The sequence below is a fragment of the Cydia fagiglandana genome, chromosome 20, assembly GCF_963556715.1.
Source record: "Cydia fagiglandana chromosome 20, ilCydFagi1.1, whole genome shotgun sequence".
Classification (NCBI taxonomy): Eukaryota; Metazoa; Arthropoda; class Insecta; order Lepidoptera; family Tortricidae; genus Cydia; species Cydia fagiglandana.
The window spans coordinates 8276317-8296148 of NC_085951.1; the positions used below are offsets into that span (position 1 = coordinate 8276317).

Consider the following 19832-nt stretch of genomic DNA (forward strand, 5'->3'; position numbering starts at 1 on the left):
TTTTGCTTTTTTTGTTTCTTTTTTTTGCATTATGGTACGGAACCCATCGTGCGCGAGTCCGACTCGGACTTGCCCGGTTTTTTTATAACTCGTGAAAAGGTAAGATAAATTATGCGCCGTTTGACTAAGATTTTATTTGATGCGTCAGCAAAGTTTGACACTCAAATTCACAGTTTACTCGGGTAATTCCGAATGTCGAAAACTGTCGGATAATTCCGAAAAGAGACTTTTATTATGATGGAATTAAGGGTGATTTTCACCTGAATTTCGGAATTATCCGACATTCGATATTACCCGAATACACCTTATTACACATATACTATATACATATATTAAAAAAATCTGTAGTAGTAAATCTCGATTTAAAAGAAAAACATGCATAAATTTTTGGTCTCAAGGGGAGTGAAACGAATTGTTAAAACCACGGGTGACATAGAGGCCTATTCAGATAAGTATTCATTGTCTTGAAACGGTCATAGATAATGATCAACTATATAACAAAATTGAACGTTTGAATCACCCTCGTGAGCCTCAGTTTGCTCTGGAAACCACAAACAACACGACCGAGACATTACTTTATTTTAGTTCCAAATTAGTCAAAGCAAAACCAACTTTTAGCTGTAGGTACTAACTTGTAGTTAGTTAGTAAAAGTTATCACTTTAAGTTAACCCTGTCTTGGTTCGTGAACTAAAGAGCTCAAGGACACTCACTGTCAACTTGGAAGCCATACTGCCGTATTCGAACTTCAAGATATTCACAAGAGACGACACGTACTAGATCCATTCTAGATACGTTATAGTTTAGATATCAACTAGTTATCTTTTGCCGCGCAATTCGGGCAGCCAATGTCACTTTTACGTTAGAGTAAGATATCTATTAGATGTGAATTGGATCTCTAAGTCATATCCTGTGGAAATCGTTCAAGAGTATCTCCAGAATCGCGCAAATGTCAAATTTGACAGGTTAGATCTTAAACATATCGTTATCGTATATTGGTGATGTCTAAAAGATATCTAGTAGATGTCTATTTCAAAATCCGAATCGGGCCCTTATTCGTATCCAACCTAATTAATTAATTCTACCATACCATATCGGTATAAATTTAAATCTAATTGCTTTGATTTTCTTTGATATTTTATCAAACAAAATCAAAGCAAATACTTTAATTTTGTTTTTTATTATACAGTTAGTATTTTCCTTGTGTTGGTGGAGTGAAAAGTTTGTATTTCAGTCGGTGGCAAAATTTGTTTAACCCTTGCATGCCTTGAAACCCTCGCGACGCTCAATATTCCATTTTTCCAGCCACTCACTACACTCGTGGTTCAGTTTTGAAATTATCCGCTTGCTCGGGTATCAATATTAGCACGAAAGGTTTAACAATAAATGTTCCCCCTTTGTAAACAAATAACATTTATTCATTATTTATATCAAATAATAAAACGTTCCACGATTTAGAAGATTTAGCCTAAATTGATCTTAATTAAAAATAGCTTAGTGTTTAAATGTAAAGTTTTAAGTCCATAATCCAGTAATCCCGTTACCTAATTGTTAAGACTCCGTCCGAGGCAATTTGTCATATTTCCAATTAGATTTTCTACAAGCAAGCTATTTAATATAGCCATTGGAAAATCCAACCTAAGGACAAATACGAGCCCCGATGCATATGTTTTCGTCAGGTGACCCCATTTTTTGGGGTTCTCGCGTTTGTTCAAAAATAATGTTTTTGTTTAAAAATTACTAATATTTAATGCTTATACTAATGTAATTCAATTTTATATGGTAATACTCTGCAATAACTAAATCCAATTACAAGAAATACCGTTTGTACTGAAAGACAAAAAAAATTTTTTTTTTGACGGGTAGGATTACAACATATGTGAAAAGGGCTATTACCAGGGAAAGCAATAGGGCACTGCCAATGTACTGACAATTTTGTTTCGAGCCCATGCATGGAGCAGTGCTGTAAGAGAGGACAATATGATTTGGACAACGTTTTTGAAAAGTCCTTTTTTTCAGCAATAAGTCTCATACAATTTTATTATACGATCAAAATAAGCTACATTAAACATTGCTATTATGGTTCCCATTACTGGGTCATTATATGTTCATGTGTAAAATTTATTAAAATAAACAAAATTATTGCGCGGAACTAGACGAAATCATTTGCATCGGGGCTCGTAACTCGACTATTATACAAGCATTTGAGACTAAAATACCAGAATCTGGGCCCGATTCGGATTTTGAAATAGACATATATTAGATATCTTTTAGACATCACCAAGATACGATAACGATATGTTTAAGATCTAACCAGTCAAAATTGACATTTGCGCGATTCTAGAGATACTCTTGAACGATTTCCACAGGATATGACTTAGAGATCCAATTCACATCTAATATATATCTTACTCTATCTAACGTAAAAGTGACATTGGTTGCCCGAATTGCGCTGCAAAAGAGAACTAGTTGATATCTAAACTATAACGTATCTAGAATGGATCTAGTACGTGTCGTCTCTTGTGAATATCTTGAAGTTCGAATACGGCAGTCTATCTAAAACCCAACCTTAAAACCGTGTAGAATGTTAAGGGATCCATTGTGCTAGTTTTGAACAACATAAGCCTCTAAGTTTAATGCTGGGCACAATGACAGCCTTTCCTAAACAAGTACGAACTACAAACAAGCTTTGTTATTCGCCATCAAATATATCGGAGCGACCGAGGCGTTCACAAATATCTGAACACGCCTCTATTGTCAAGGCGTTAGAGTGCGTGTTCAGATATTGTGAACACATCGGCTGCTCAGATAAATCTGATAGTGATTATACAATGGCTTTTTAACGAAGATAATATGAGCCCAAAGTTAGTGATATTTGTAGCAGGGATGTTGCGGATGCAGACTGTTTTACATCCGCGAATGCGGATGCGGATATTTAAAGGCTCAAATCCGCGGATGCGGATGTCAACAATATTAGTTACTTAAAAACGCCAAATATTACATTTTAAAAATTTTTTTCTTAAAAAATTTAATTTTGTTACAGTATTCGAGTAAGAATATTTATAGGCGCGTGCGGTGTTATAGGAATTTTAATAAAAAGCAACTTGCGGCTTGATTCTGAAATTGTATTAGATCTCTAATAGACCTCAACAAGTTACGATATGGATAATTTAAAGATATTTGTAAGATAGATATGTCAAATTTGACGTTTCCGCGATTCTGGAGGCCCTCTTGAACGATTTCGACAAGTTATGACTTAGATATCCAAGTCACATCTAGTCGATATCTAATGTAAATCTAGTTGATCTCTATATCGTTTCTAGATCTTGTGATTATCTCGTTTCCCGAATACGCGTGTAAGCCGACTTTTTTAGATCTAGTTGACATCGTTACAGGCAATGAATGACGAAATTACCTAGCATTTAGTACGCCGCCGCCGCCGCTAACACGTTCCTGTACCGACTTGTTCGTCATCCGCACCCGCATAAGCTACGCATCGATTTTATGCGGATGCGGATGCAGATGCGAATTTTGAAAATAATGCGAAAGCTCCTCGTTTGCGGATGCGGATGCGAATATTTGCAACATCCCTGATTTGTAGCATAACAACGGTATGCTACATACAATTGAGTTTAGGTTACGATTATTGTCGAGTAGTTGGTTGGAGGAGTATTATTTAAGTTAGTTTTGTCCTAATTGGGGCGATAAACGTAAGAAGCAAAGCATTCGTTCTATACAATAGTGTATCGTTAAGGTATATATTGTGGAATAAGGGATGGCAACTTGCATAGTTACTTAAAGTTGGATAGTGTTGCTCCACAGTTGCTCCACAAAAGTTAGCTAAGGTGTGGATGCACCTTTACTAAACAGTATAAAGGTTAAATATATAAGTTCAACAACTTTTATTATTAGTACCCTGATGACTGTTAGTAAATCAGCAAAAATCTATGCACAAAGCCATAAAAACTAATAGATTGTCATTATTCCATTCAAGTGTAGAAGTTAGATAGTTTCGGTGTTGCATAGATACTGGTACCTAAATTTTTTGTTTTATGAATTAAACTTTATTCTTTGCTTTAAGCACTTAGGAAAATTATTTAAGTAGCATATTTTAGATTGTGACCTGATTATAGAGTAGGTACTTAAGCTTAATTTAGTTAGTATAGTAATTAAATATAGCTTAGAATTTTTTTAATAAAGATACTTACTGCCGTATTCGAACTTCAAGATATTCACAAGAGACGACACGTACTAGATCCATTCTAGATACCTTATAGTTTAGATATCAATTAGTTCTCTTTTGCAGTGCAATTCGGGCAACCAATGTCACTTTTACGTTAGATAGAGTAAGATATCTAATAGATGTGAATTGGATCTCTAAGTCATATCCTGTGGAAATCGTTCAAGAGTATCTCCAGAATCGCGCTAATGTCAAATTTGACAGGTTAGATCTTAAACATATCGTTATCGTATCTTGGTGATGTCTAAAATATATCTATATCAAAATGAGAATCGGGCCCTTAGTCACAATTTCACACTCTGCCGATTCAGAAATATAACATAGCATAGCAACAAAGTAAATAATAACAATATGGTGTAGGTTTCCAGCAATCAATGTTAATTATACATTATATACCTAAATTCATCACGTTGTAATCAAGCCCTAAGTAACTTAATACTGTTATCGTTACATAATTGGTAAACGTGCTCTGTTTAACAAAGGGAATTACAAACTGGGAAAACAAACTTCAAGGAGAAGTTGAAACTTAAATATTCATGTCAATTCTAACTATAATTATGTGTTTTCTAACTATAATTATGGGTTTTCTAACTACAATTGTGTGTAAGATAGAAATGAAGACTAAAAAAGGCTGCTAAAATCACAACCTATCCTTTTGGCTTTGCTGTATCTCGGGTACAAAATGTACGTTAATTATGTTGGCACTATTTCTGACATTAATGACTGTATAAATATTATATGTACAATTTAGTAAGGCATGTTATGTCATAATGTGTCTTCAAATTCATTATATTGTTAAGAATAATAGAAGTTCTTTCTTGAATAAGAAGCCACCTTTTCTCGTGATATTCAGAGACTTGGCCGCAAATAAAAACTTAAAACTCGATGACACCGCTGACAACTTCATTACCTTTAGAGCACTCCTGCAATCACTGAGCCTTGCTCGTGAATTCCAACTTCCAATAAATGGGAAGACATTACTGTCAGGAAGGGAGGGTGCCTTATATAAATGGAAAAATATATTAAAACTAAAATATAAATTAAAGTGAGTTTAGTACCTTTACCATGAGTTTTATACGCCCTTAAACGTTAGCGACTGCGTCAACTAAAATGCAGTGCATCTCACTTGCACCAACGTCACGCACGCAGTCGCTAGCAAATAACTATGTTAGTGTCAAACTGATGGTAAGTGGTATTAACTGGTTCATCATTGTTGTCGATGTATAAGTACAATCACCTGCAATAATGTTACTCTTCGAAAGCCGCAAAAATATGTAAACACGCGCTTATGGCTCTACAAATAAGATCATGGCAGATATTTTTGCGGCCTCCGTGTGTAACATATTATTGCAGGCTAAGACTGTTCGAGAACAATACCAAAACAACAAGAGCTTACGACGGCAGCTCTTAACATCTACTATTAACCCAGAGTAGGCCCTTTGATGATAACTACAGTTCCTAGTTTAGTTAAATGGCACCATTCCCTTGATTGTTCACCCTAATTTGCTTTTTAAATGCTTAAGGCTAAAGCTTAAATTGGGTTGCCGTCTCTTGATTTGATGGTTCGGGTGAGTGATGAGTTGGAATGAGGTGTGATTACAAAATTTTGTTTCGCTCTACATTCATTTTAAGTAGCTTTAGTCAGTAAAGGAACGTCAAAATGAAATATATTTATTATAGTCCGACTGTTTTATTAATGTAGCAAATAAATATTCATTCTCATCGTGTTTACTTTCAATTTAGGTTAGGAAATGAATGCTCAAAAAACGTTATAAAATATTTTTTTAATTTTGGTTTTACTTCGGAATAGTGTCAATGTGATACCATAGATGAATTCAGCATCCCCGATTTATACGAAAATGATACCAAATATGGCCTAACAGCTTCACTAATGTAGATAGGTATCAAGATAAAATTGAAAGCCCTAAATAAACTTTCAAGAGTGGGTATCTCAAAAACTATTCAAGATATCGAAAAACTTGACTAGATAAAACTTGTAACTAATTTTATCAGCTTTCGGTTTGTCTTAGTCATGTCGCTAAGACGCAAAGTTTTCAAGATATCAATGAAAAACCGAAAAATTCGACCTCCTTACCCCCCTCTACCCCCCAGCACCGGGGCTACGGCCGGGGACTTTTGATATGTTCACCTCCTAACTAGTCCAAAACAAAGTTACGGAGTCAAAAATTGTGTTCCTAGCATTTCCCTCTATACCTTCTTATTGCTTGGCCTAAGTACTGAATTATGTTTTTGCACATACAAAGCTAAATCAAATTCATTACCTGTTATTACAATCAGAATACGGTTTCTGTTTTATATAGGTAACACACAGTTTATGAAACTATGTGCCTCATTTGTTCTCGAACAAATACAAAGCTAGCAATTTGTTGACAGTCGAATGACTGGTGAAGAAAAGGAAAATCTCTGATCTTCATTACAATGTCTCAACACTTAGTGACTGAACACAGATATGCAATTTTATATACTAAGTTTAACATCGTTATAAAAATTCGAGCGCTCTTTAGAAAATACGACTGGCTTCTTAAAAGTTTTGTTTAAAACAGTTTTCAAGTTTATGGTTATGTCTTTAGAAAATATAAATATGATAATGTTTAGGTATAACCACCTTTTTCGGTACTTTTCACTTAGAATAAAAAAGTTGAACGTAAGTAGGTACCAAATAAATTAAAAATTCACGTGTGTCACAATCTTTATTTTAACAGAAATTGTTTATTTTTCAGATATTTGTATTTTTTGTATCAGTAGCTATGGAAAATATTTCTAATAAAAAAGATACAAGTAACAATCTGTCAAAGCTTAATAACTTTGTTGGCATCTTTTGCGTCATATCCTCTAGCTGCCCAGACACCAAAAATTGTCAATATTAATGCAATTTTGATTTGTCAAAATAAAGATTCAAGTTAGAAAGGAACGAGAGACCTTTTTAAAGGCTTCTGGGCTATAAATTGCTGGGATATGAAACCCTAAAAGCATCAAAATTAAGGTGCAATGACAGTAGAACTAAGTAACTTATACTTATCGTAAACTTTATAATACGCCAAGTTCTAAAGTGATACATAATTCCAAACTTTCCCGAAACTCAGGAGCTTATAGACAAAATATTTTACCTCCATAGTACTTCATAACAGTAGGACCCTCTAGAATTTGCATTTAGTACACATTAGAATTTCTAAACGCATTATTAAGCGAGTTCAGACGGGCGGGTAAACACGCGCGGTTTTCTCAAATGACATGCTGCCGTTTTCGAACTTCAAGATATTCACAAGAGACGACACGTACTAGATCCATTCTAGATACGTTATAGTTTAGATATCAACTAGTTCTCTTTTGCAGCGCAATTCGGACAACCAATGTCATTTTAACGTTAGATAGAGTAAGATATCTATTAGATGTGAATTGGATCTCTAAGTCATATCCTGTGGAAATCGTTCAAGAGTATCTCGAGAATCGAGCAAATGTCAAATTTGACAGGTTAGGTCTTAAACATATCGTTATCGTATCTTGGTGATGTCTAAAAGATATCTAATATGTCTATTTCAAAATCCGAATCAGGCCCATGCTTGCATTTAATTTCGTCATTTATTTTCTTAGCCAGAGAAGTGCCAACAAATGCATCCTTGGGTGTGCTAAACCGGCTGCCTGGATTATGTTCTTGCATACGTTTGAGAGCAATTTTAGCGCGACGGTAAGTATAAAATTAATTTAGTGCTTTGAATAATTTGCATATTTTTGGCTGAATAAATTTTTAGAGCAGAGGATATTATTAATATACGAGTCACGTTATTATCTCACTTGAAATTGAGCTAATTTAATATAGAAATATAATAAATTTATTGTTATTTTTTATGTTATTTATATGAATCAGAAGAATTGCAAATTATTACGGTAATACTAATACGACCTTAAACTACTTGCATCAGGTAGCCAAGATTTGTTGGAGCTGCTGTAAGCCACCGAAGTCTTCAATGCGATCAAAGTAACTTGTGTTGATCGGTGGATGGTCCAAAAACACGATTACAATGTTTTTACTGCGGCATATTGTTGATATTTTTTTGCGATAATTTATTAAGGCTAAAGGAGTACCTAGGTATTTAAGAGACACAGAAAGAGATGATGAGAATCTCTTCAGAGACTTGGCTCATGATACGAGTATAGATGTGTTATGTTGATTCGACGATCATTGTTCCGATAGTCATGCCAGCGAACAGTCTTATACGAAGAGACTGGAACAACACCTAGACCTTGACAGATTCTCGCTAGGTGGCTGGATCAAGGTTCAGGCCGCGTAGCCAAGATGCCAATCGCTAACGCTCCGTAGCGATCGAAACGCAACTGTCACTGTCGCACTAATATGGAAGAGTGATAGAGAGACATCATGCTTTTCGTTGTCGAAGCGATAGCGATTGTAACCTTGGCTAGGCCGGCAGGCCGCGTAGCCAAGATGCCGATCGCTTACGCTCCGTAGCGATCGAAACGCAACTGTCACTGTCGCACTAACATAGAAGTGTGATAGAGAGACATAATGGTTTTCGTTGTCGAAGCGATAGCGATTGTAACCTTGGCTAGGCCGGCAGATACTTACAGAAAGCGGTGATCTTGGACACGGCGCGTACACCCTAGGTTAGGTTCATAAATCCAATGTTAAATTTATAAATCCAATTAGGGTATGAGGCACTTTAACTATAATATAATTCCATATAATTATAATAATAATAGCAAGTTGTTACTGTCAAATAGGTTGTACACAATGAAACAATATGATTGTGTTGTATTATTAATAATTAAATACAATTTGCTTGATTAACAGTTTCAATAACATAGTTAAGTATTGCGCTCGTGACAAATTGAAATGGTGGTTAATGTATTAACCTGCTGATGCTAAGTGCTTCAAATTGAAAATGTACCTAATTAATACAATAGGAATAACATACAATATTATGGAATCCTAAGAACATATGAACTTACGACAGTAAAAAAAACCCAAATGTAATTAGGTACTTACTAAAATTAGGAAAGGCCCATAAGTACCTTAAAATGAAATAACTTTAAGGCGACTAGGGACAACAAATGTTTAAGCTGAGCAAGGCTGACAAAACTTCAGCGAGTTAGGTACTTTAGGTACTTTGTTTCAAGAATTCACAACGGACTCCAATTAGAGACAATTTGAAGGTTGTCAGAACGCTGGGGAAAAACCTACATTTGGGTCAAACACAAAACTGTGTTCACGTCTTTCCTATAGACATACCCAAAAGCTAAAGGCTATATGGGTTAGATTTCTTTTTTTAACCCTTGTCAATATGAAAAGGAATTCCTTTTATTTACTTAGATAAAATCATTACCTACATGCCCAGAAGCTGTTAACTATTGTCCACAGGAGAGAAAACTGTACAGTTCTGACGAACACACAACTAATGATTTTTCTCTAAACACTATATTGTGGTTGTGTTACATGTCACGGTAAAAGCCCGTTTTTAGTTAAACGCGTTTTCCCTAGTTAAAACTAGTATTCTGTAAAATATTATAAACCATTTATTTTTTCATGATAAACTTAGTGTAAATACAAAACTAACATTATGAGGTTTAAAACATACATAATTACATAAATATTGTTTACCACGAAATGGGTTCGCTTCAACATACGTAATGCTGAGCCGAGAGTAAGTGCAGATCTTCCGGCGAGTCCATTTGTGGGCCACAATCGCAGCTGCACGGCCTCGTTAGTAAAATATTAATACTCGTCATATTAAGTAATATAAACTAGTTTTAGTCTCAAAACTCAGCCACTTCTAATAGAAAATCTCCACGCAACTTCTTTACTAACCCCCAGCGATAAGTGGTCGACCTATAGCCACGTTGTCAGGTTTCTGTTCATGTAATCATTTAATCAGGTTTTACCCTAAATGGATTACTTGGAACGTAGATTAGGATTAAGCTATTAGGTTTCATTCGTAAACTATTGAATTGATTTCGACAGCTTTGTCCCTATTTCCTAATCCATTGACTATTAGGTTAGTATTACGAGTATATCATTACAAAGTTTAATTGATTGATTGTTAATTTCCAGTTGTTAAGTTACTAAAATGATTGTGATGCTGAATAAAATGTTAAGCCGAATAACGTCATTTTCTATAATTATTATAAAATAAATATTAATATTTGTGTGTCAAGCGATTGATCATTCATCGAATTTAAACTGTTGCGAGTCATAACTAATCATTAAGTTAATGTTACGGTTTATGTTACTCACGTATTTTAGTCATTTCATCTACATATTTCCGAGCTATGTACTGTTAATTCTTGAAATCTCTTAATTGATCATTTATTAAATATAGTACCACTATACACTCACATTTGAAATATTTGTTTCAATAAATTGAAATACATCAATGCAACATGACACGCCTTAAAATTTCAAATAAGACAATCCAAAGTAACTCTAAAATAAACAAAAAAATAATAATCTTAAAAAAACGCTGGTTTGTCCTCCACGTATTAAGCGTTTCAATCGCTCGTCTACGCGAGTTTGCTCACTAAGTCGCTAGAATTTATTCTGGCGTGGTGTTGCCACATCATTTTGGGGTTTTAATCCCACCTGCCTGGAAATTAGGGGATTAACTATGTGTCGCCATCATATTAATATTCCAAGGGATCTGTTCTTATCCACGGAAACTATCATTTCCTTGATAATACTGTGAAAGTTTATACCAAAACATAACATTTTGCAATACCTTTTAATTTATTGTTAGTAATATTATATGATTACATTAACAACAACAACAGCATTATAAAACGCTTTTCTCTCTCTTTTATTGAAAAATCATGCTTTAGCTTTGGGACCCGGGTATGTCCTTAAACTACGTCCAAGACCACCGGTGGACGGGCAGCAGCGTCCCTCAAATTCGGTGTACTCGACAGCGATCGCCAACACGCCTGCCAAGCGTGGCGATTATGGCATTCACCCCCCATCAAGGGGGAGGCCTATGTTCAGCAGTGGACGTCTTATGGCTGAGATGATGATGATGATGCTTTAGCAAAATATGTTTTTTAGTATAATGAATGAGTAGTGAAGTATAAAAGTTTTGAGAAACATTTTACCTGGCTTTCCTTTGCGATATCGATATCGATATAATATTGAAATCCCATAAAAATGGGTATCGAATATTCAATCAATCAATCAATCAGTCATTTAATTGCAGTATCACGGAATTGAATTCAAAATAATTTGATTTTTCCTTGCGCTTGGCATTCGTTATTTCACTTGGTTCTGATATCTTGACTTACTGATATTTTCCCTCTGTGTGCTCCGCAATTAAGAATATTTACTTACTCACTTATGTCGGAAAATAATCCGCATCTACGGTATTTACAAAGGTCTCCTTAATTATTACAAGGGTCGACGGAGGATTATGTACAGGGTGGAAATAGGAACATGGTCAGAAAATTACTGGTTTCAAAGTTTTTTGATGTCTAGTTGCGAAAGTGATAAGTAGATATTTTGAAAGTTAATACAGAGAACATGTTCTTTGTGTGATTTTGTATGTCTAAAATAAATTTGTAAATTGTAATAATATATGTCTTTGAAGTAGGTTTGTTAAGATGTAGAAATGGTTTCATAATCCTAGCTTAATAGATTTAGACTTTATTTATTTCAATATAAATTATTTTACGCTAATCTATACGAATTTATATTATGATCGTCAAGTAGAAAAATAACAATTGCTTATAATTTACTTATATGTATAAATGTCAAGCAATATTTAATTTAATTACCATTATAAACAATCAATTAATTAACTAATAACTAATATTAATATAACATAAAAATAGGCTCTGATTGCTCAATATTTATGTAGGTAATATAAAAACCAACAAGTAGTGTTAAGGATTTCAAATGTTGCCATAAAATAAGCGTAGGCATCCGAGTAGTAAAGAGTCTCAAATATTTAAACAAAAACCTACCATTGTATGTCAGATGGATAAAAACATTATTTAAAACAACATATTAAATTTAATCACACGATAATTTGTGAAAACATCAGACTGCAAAGCAAATTTGATTTAGAACGTAAGTCGCTTGCTCTAAAAATACTAGACTAAAAATCAAGTGTACTCGAACAAATTGCTTGACTGAGCATTTTACTAAATTACTTTATAATTTTACGAATAAAACGACAACGAAAGCGATTGGACGTTGAAACTGTAGCGCAATCACAGAATAAATAATAGTACTAGGTACAGAAGTCTCACTATCTAACAAAACGCGTCTGTTACGATCAGGACAGATATGGCCGCTAGGTGGCGACAGCGCCACGCGCGGCTTATGGCTAGCCACCAAAATTGGTGTAGAACGGATGTACTTGTAACTACCTGTTGCAAAGCTACGAAATCGCGGAGTGAGCCACGCCTGGCGCAATTAATATTCTTTTTCGGCTCAAATGCCCTGATTACGAAACTCAACCCTCCTACCGTGTAAATATTCAAAGTGCGTAACATTATTAAAAGCCCTCACACTCCCAAGCATTACCAGGAAAAATAACCTAAAAAGCTCGCTTACATCTAATGCGTTAGAACGACACAAGCTTAAAAGCTCTATTTATCATGTAAAAAGCTTTAGGTCGTTACGGGCGTTATTGGCCAATATTGGTGACAAATAAGTGACCAAACATTGGCCCATATACGGCATGTTTTTGATATTTAAAACATGCACCAGTTGAATAAATTCGTAAATATGACCAAAATATAATTAAATAAAAATAATAAATAAAAATATACTTAATGAGAGTTTTATGTAAAATATGATGGAAGAGTAGAGTTATTGAACCGTTTAGAGTTATTGGTTTTTCCCTATGTCACACAATTAAGAGGGAATACCTATAGCTACTGACAAAAGTAACTATTTTCATACAATTTCCATTTCGGGAGATAACGTTTTCCACTAACTAAATCTCAACATCTTCATCGCCTTGTACTACATGGAGGCGATCAGTTGGGAAAGAGGCTGGCTCAACTGGACTCGGCTGGAAAGAGCTGGAAGAAGCCGCTCAAGATCGTGACAAATGGAGGATTCTTCTGCGAGCCCTATGTCCCTAATGAGGGATAACAGGAATGCATCATCATCATCATCAAATCAATTCAGCATAATATATTCTAGGTTTATAGGTTTCGCTTTAAAAATATATTGCAGATTTAGAAAAAAAATTACCACCAATTATTAATTATTAACTAATATACCAAGTTTTTCATTGTGTCAATAACATAAAAAAAAATCATGGAAAATATTTAAAAGTGGAAAAAAGTTTTATCTTTTTGTATGGACGTTCACGTGCTATATTTCCCTCTTAAGCAAGTGATAAATGAGACGAGTACTACTAATGCCATGACCATGAATCATATTATTAATAGATATAAATACCAATTGAATTTCTTCTCAATAGGTTCAATGTTTGATTCAATCTTAGCCCCCAGGGGTAATGACTTCTTTGGATACGTGAAATGCTTTTATCACAGACAAAACATCCTCTAGACTGAGTATAGTCGCGCTACCCCCGCTGCCACGCATACGGTAATTTTACTCCATGTTCGAGTCGAAAGTGTCTTTGTGTGACGTCCGTGAACTCGTTCGTCGTTTGAACGGACCAATCACGGCACGGGACTTCGCTCACCTCGTCCCGCGCACCCCCGCATTTTTGGCAGCATCGGTTGCATGAAATAATTGCTTTAAACTCCGTCTAGACGATTCCTAGTATATGGCTTTTATCAACACCGTGAAATGTCTGCCCGTTCTTAGTTAACCCTTCCAGTTAAGACGTCCCCCATATTCGCAAACGCATAATTCAGTCGATTCCGATAACGATATGAAGGCCCACTTCGTTATCTAACACCATTACGGAACAAATCGATGGAAGCTAGTGTTGACCCGCAAAAGTAGAACGAACACGCGGGTTATAGGCTTCCAGTGGAAAAAAGAAATAAACGCGCTTATGTTTTGATGAAGATACGACCTATTGTGTAAACCAGGCGGCGTAAAGGATAATGTAGGAGAAAGTCGAATGCCTGACTCTACTGTAACTGGGTTATAACCGCGAAAATCGAAGTTCGCAAATTGCGGGGATTTTTCTCTGTCACTCTAATTACGCCTTCGTTGTAGTAAAAGAGAAAGATCCCCGCAATATGCGAATTTCGGTTTTCGCGGTAGCTGCTTTGTAAATACAGACTGATAGTTAGAGGCGGGATCAGGAAATATAAAATATATCTACTCATGTTTTTATTTTATTTTATTATATCACAAAATATAAGTAATACAAAGAACTGAAAATTGAAATTAAACTTTCGCGAGACATATTTTAAACTGTTAGACGACAACGGTTTCACTCAAAATCGTTTGTCGTCTAGTTTACAATACAATACAAATACTCTTTATTGCACACCTCATTACAGAAAACAATACAAATGATACAGGAAGAAGAGGTTAAACAACAGGCGGTCTTATCGCTGAAAAGCGATCTCTTCCAGACAATCTTTGGGTAGGTTCGTTTAGGAACTTAAAACTTAAATGCGCCACAGTAACTTATAAAAGTTTAAGATTAATATTGGTAATTAAAATAAAATTAAAGTTAAGTATATAGTTTAACTCACATTTCTTTTTAGTCACTCGCGCGACATTAAAAATATTGAAGTAGGTATACATAAAGTTAGATAATTATATATTTCAAGGTATACCCAATTGCGCTGCTAAATATCACACTGCCGTATTCGAACTTTAAGATATTCACAAGAAACGACACGTACTAGATCCATTCTAGATACGTTACAATTTAGATATCAACTAGTTCTCTTTTGCAGCGCAATTCGGGCAAGCAATGTCACTTTTACGTTAGATAGAGGAAGATATCTATTAGATGTGAATTGGATCTCTAAGTCATATCCTGAAATCGTTCAAGAGTATCTCCAGAATCGCGCAAAATAGGTCAAATTTGAGAAGTTAGATCTTAAACATATCGTTATCATATCTCTGTGATGTCTAAAAGATATCTAATAGATGTCTATCGGCTCGATTCGGAAAATGAATTAGCTTTCTACTAGACTTCAACAAGTTACGATATGGATAATTTAAAGATATTTGTAAGATAGATATGTCAAATTTGACGTTTCCGTGATTCTGGAGGTCCTCTTGAACGATTTCGACAAGTTATGACTTAGATATCCAAGTCACATCTAGTCGATATCTACTGTAGATCTAGTTGATCTCTAAATCGTCTCCAGATCTTGTGATTATCTCGAAATCCGAATAGGCCTGTATTTCAAAATCCGAATCGGGCCCTCAATCACTTCGTCTAAGTAAGTTAAATAACAGACTAAAATATCCTCTCGTAAAAATCTAAAACAAATATTTTACCGAGCGCCGTGAAAAATGTGTATTATAACTTACAAGAGCTTTTTGTTCCTTATTTTTAAGAAAAGTTTACTTCATAATAATGTCGAGATGCTTGAAGCAAAGCTGCTACAGCATAGAGAAACATTGTAAGCTTATGTAGAGTACTCGCTCGATACATAGATAAAAACTTCTTTATAATAGGCAAGTTTTAAGCGGGCTTTGCGAAAACTTATTTGTTATAAAATTTAAGCTTAACACGTATTCAGTTTTGGGCGAGATTAAAATTTATTAATAATCTGTACAACTTATTATTTATAAAGCAAATCAGTAGCAATAAACTTTCTTGATTGGTGCTCAATTCGATCCTTGAGGCGCAAAAGTTATGCCTACAACTACAACATGTAGGGCCTGTGCACATCGGCTGCGTGTGCGTGACGTGCACGTGTGCGTTCGGCGTTGTAGTATACAGATCCTTATGAGAGACGGCACACCGCTTGCGTGACGTGTGTGTGTGTGTGGCTCCAACATTTTAGCGCACGCACACGCGCACGTCACGCACACGCAAGCCGGTGTGCACAGGCTTTTAAGCTTTGCTGCATGACGCAAAAATATCTAGTTGTGTAAGTTTTTAAATACATATACAAAGTTATTAACATTTTAAGTAAAACAAGTTTTGTGATATTCTTACCTCGTTCAATAAATAAAGATGTATCAACATAGCAAGTGGTATATTTTCTAGTAGCTCCATCGGGCTATAATTTTCAAGCTGAATATGAACTTTATATTTGGAAGAAATAGACAGCACAGTGGACATAATTTGATGGTATAGTCACACCAATAAAAGTCTGCAGTGGATTTGATAGCCCACGCAGTGTAAGTGTTATGTATACGTCATAATTTCATACAAGTTTGACGTGGGCTATCAAAATCACTGCAGACTTTTTACGGTCTGACAATATGACTACAATGTAACATAGCGAGTATATAGCGAGTCTGGCTAGCCAAAAATTGTTGACAGATATTTCGTTGTTGTATCACCAATTGTCTATAATTAAAAAGAAAATCAGTTATCAATTTATGTCATTCATTCAAATTGTTTGCGGTTAATAAGGGGTTTATTTTTATTTATTTTATTTTATTTTTATTTCCACACTTACAACTAATAAATAATATTAATAATGTCTATACTGGGTGAGGTTCACAAACTATTATTTAAGCTCGTAAATAATCCCACCAAAAACATTCTGTAAAAAACTAGCCAAGTCTCGATGGAGCTGCTTGTTTATCTCTAAAAAGTAATGAAATCTAGACAAAGTCGTGCCAAGTCTAAGGTTCCTTACTGCGATTTCTTTATTATTATAGTTAATGTTGTGTGACTTGGCCGTTGAAGGGTACACAAGGGTACAAAACCAGGTGCTCCATGACACCATTGCACCAATCTGTCGCCAGAACCGCTACCCATTGACGATGGAAAATTGCCACTTGGAAAACGTTGATTCAATAACCAGTCAATTGTAGGCTTGATAAAGCTGCGTATTTCAATAATACTTATGTATGGGCGAGCCTGAAACAAACACTTCTTTTTGGTGCAATGGCAGATTGGTGCAATGGTGTCATGGAGCACCTGGTTTTGTACCCTTGTGTACCCTTCAACGGCCAAGTCACACAACATTAACTATAATAATAAAGAAATCGCAGTAAGGAACCTTAGACTTGGCACGACTTTGTCTAGATTTCATTACTTTTTAGAGATAAACAAGCAGCTCCATCGAGACTTGGCTAGTTTTTTACAGAATGTTTTTGGTGGGATTTCACTTCTTTTTGTAGAAACGTGGGCATATTGATTTATTTTATTAGATTTTCTTATTTAACACATTTTTTTTTCTTTTTAGGAGTAGTTTTTTTATTATTACAAATCTTTCTATTCTTTTTTTCCGGTTCTGATTCTTGTACAGTAGCAACAGTTTTTCGTATTGCCCATTCATTAAATCTAATAATTAAATAATAATCAGTAATCCGTCACTAATCATCATATAATGACTTGGCAATCGCACATAATGCTTTACTCGTACCGTACTCGTAAATATGTGTAATGCTCAAACTGCAATTAGCGCTAGCGTTATGTTCAATTAGAATCATTTTTAATAGGTGACGATGATTCTTTTGTCATTATGCAGCCGTGCGATGGTCAAGTCATTATACGTATTACAAATTAAAGATATCTTATTGATACGGTTTTAACACCCCCTGGCACTGATTAAAATAACCGACTTGGTTTCACATTACATCTCAAAACTTTTTTGTAGTAAAAGCGTTGCGAGACTTGCACCTTTTTACATGTAATGTTTTTGATGGGATCTCATCTCGTTTTGTAGGCAGTCCTTCTTTTCGGGTACTCATACCCATACTATGTATACACATATCATAACTAAACACATCTTCATTCATACTCACATCGTACATCGTAGTGTACCTTTACTTTACCTACTATTTGTAGGAACTGCAACAGTAACTTTGTAATATCATATATTTATATGGGATTACAAACTTACTTATGCAGTTCTTAGATCTTTAAAACGTGACTGATATTGCAATATTTTTAGGTTTTCCCTTTATGTGGCCATTAAACCCTAACTCTGTACCAAATTTCAGCTCTCTGAGTTTATGGGAAGTACTAGTTCTATTCTGATGATCATGAGTGAGTTTCATAAATGCGAAACTTTGCTTTCGCTGAACTTCGGAACTAAATGACCTACAGACTTGAAATTTTGGATTTTAAGTATGTGATTATAGCTTACTGGATGACCAAACTTTCTGCGTTCTGGTCTTATCCAGAGGGCGAAATGGTTCCAGTAAAGGATGGTACGGCAGTGTTTGCTTCGCGCTCGACTTGGCGGGGGCACTGCCGTGCCCCCCGATTACGACAATGTGCGAAGTCGACGTGCAGCGTTGTATAACGAAAAACTGCAATGTTTACAGCTCTTAAACAAATGTAAACAAATTAGGAGGTTGGTGCTCTATAAATATTTTGATACTTAGTATTTAGCATATTTGGCATAGTACTTATGTATTTTTTTTTGGTGAGGGATAATATTACTGTATTATCGAGCTAGGTCTTATTAACACTACATTTCAGTTTTTGCCTTGTTACAATGGTATTATGGCGAGAATGTGTTAACATATGTGTTTATCGTTGACTGTACTTTACATAGTGGTAGAAATTATGTTAGCTGACTTCGAGTGCACGTAAACGTATATTTAATTTATATCCATAGGTACCTTACGTGTGCACCGAATAACTAAAATATTTTCTAGTATCAAAACTATAATTCCTACTACACAAAGTGTGACCAGCCCAAGATTTTTTGAATTTCCCGCCTAAAATTTGTGTAATATTTCAGTAGCCAGACTCTACTTTAAACATAAACGTTATAACATACCAAAGAGGCCATTCCAGTCTTAGTTATCCGATATGTTACCGATATGATACTGATGTGTCAATGCAATGTCAAAAATGATGTGTTTTTTGAAAAAGTGTCACTTTTCATAATATCAGCATAATATCGGAAGCAGATTGAATAACTAAAACTAATTGATTACTGTAAATCTTATCCCAAGATTACGTGAGTATTACGTGGTATTCTGATAAATCAGATTTTCATTTTACCTTAGTAAAAGTAAGTTTAAAGGATACGACCAAAAAGGATAAAAGTATATTCCCGAGCTTAGTTTTAAAGTCAATATACTCTTCAAGCAGCATCGGGACAAAAGTCGTTCTTCCAATACAAAAAGAAACAAACGAGTACTAGTAACTCCAATAAATTCCTTAGTCTCGTCCAACTGGCAAGGACTGTTCTCATGGGCACACTTGCATGTCCTATATACGTCCCTGTTCCTCCCTATCAGGGCTGTTGCGAATATCCGCACCCGCATCCGCAACCGCGAAACTTCTGGATTATTTTTAACATCCGCATCTGCATCCGGATCCGCATAAAATCGATGCGGAGCTTATGCGGATGCGGATGTCGAACCAGTCGATACAGGAACGTCTTAGCGGCGGCGTAAGTGCTATTAGGTAATTTCGTCACTAAGTACCTTTAACTAAATCGTCTAGATCCAGAAAAGTCGGCCAAGTTACTGTTTATTAAATATAACGGACCTATATTCTTGGTCAAATACTAAACGTTGCTTTTTTCTTT

The 19832-nt window shown here is 35.1% G+C and overlaps 1 protein-coding gene across 1 annotated transcript in view; it reads left to right on the top strand.

Annotated features, from left to right (window-relative positions):
- LOC134674526 (TWiK family of potassium channels protein 9-like) overlaps positions 1-19832 on the top strand; it is a 430962-nt gene that overhangs the window by 274709 nt on the left and 136421 nt on the right. The window lies entirely within an intron of this gene.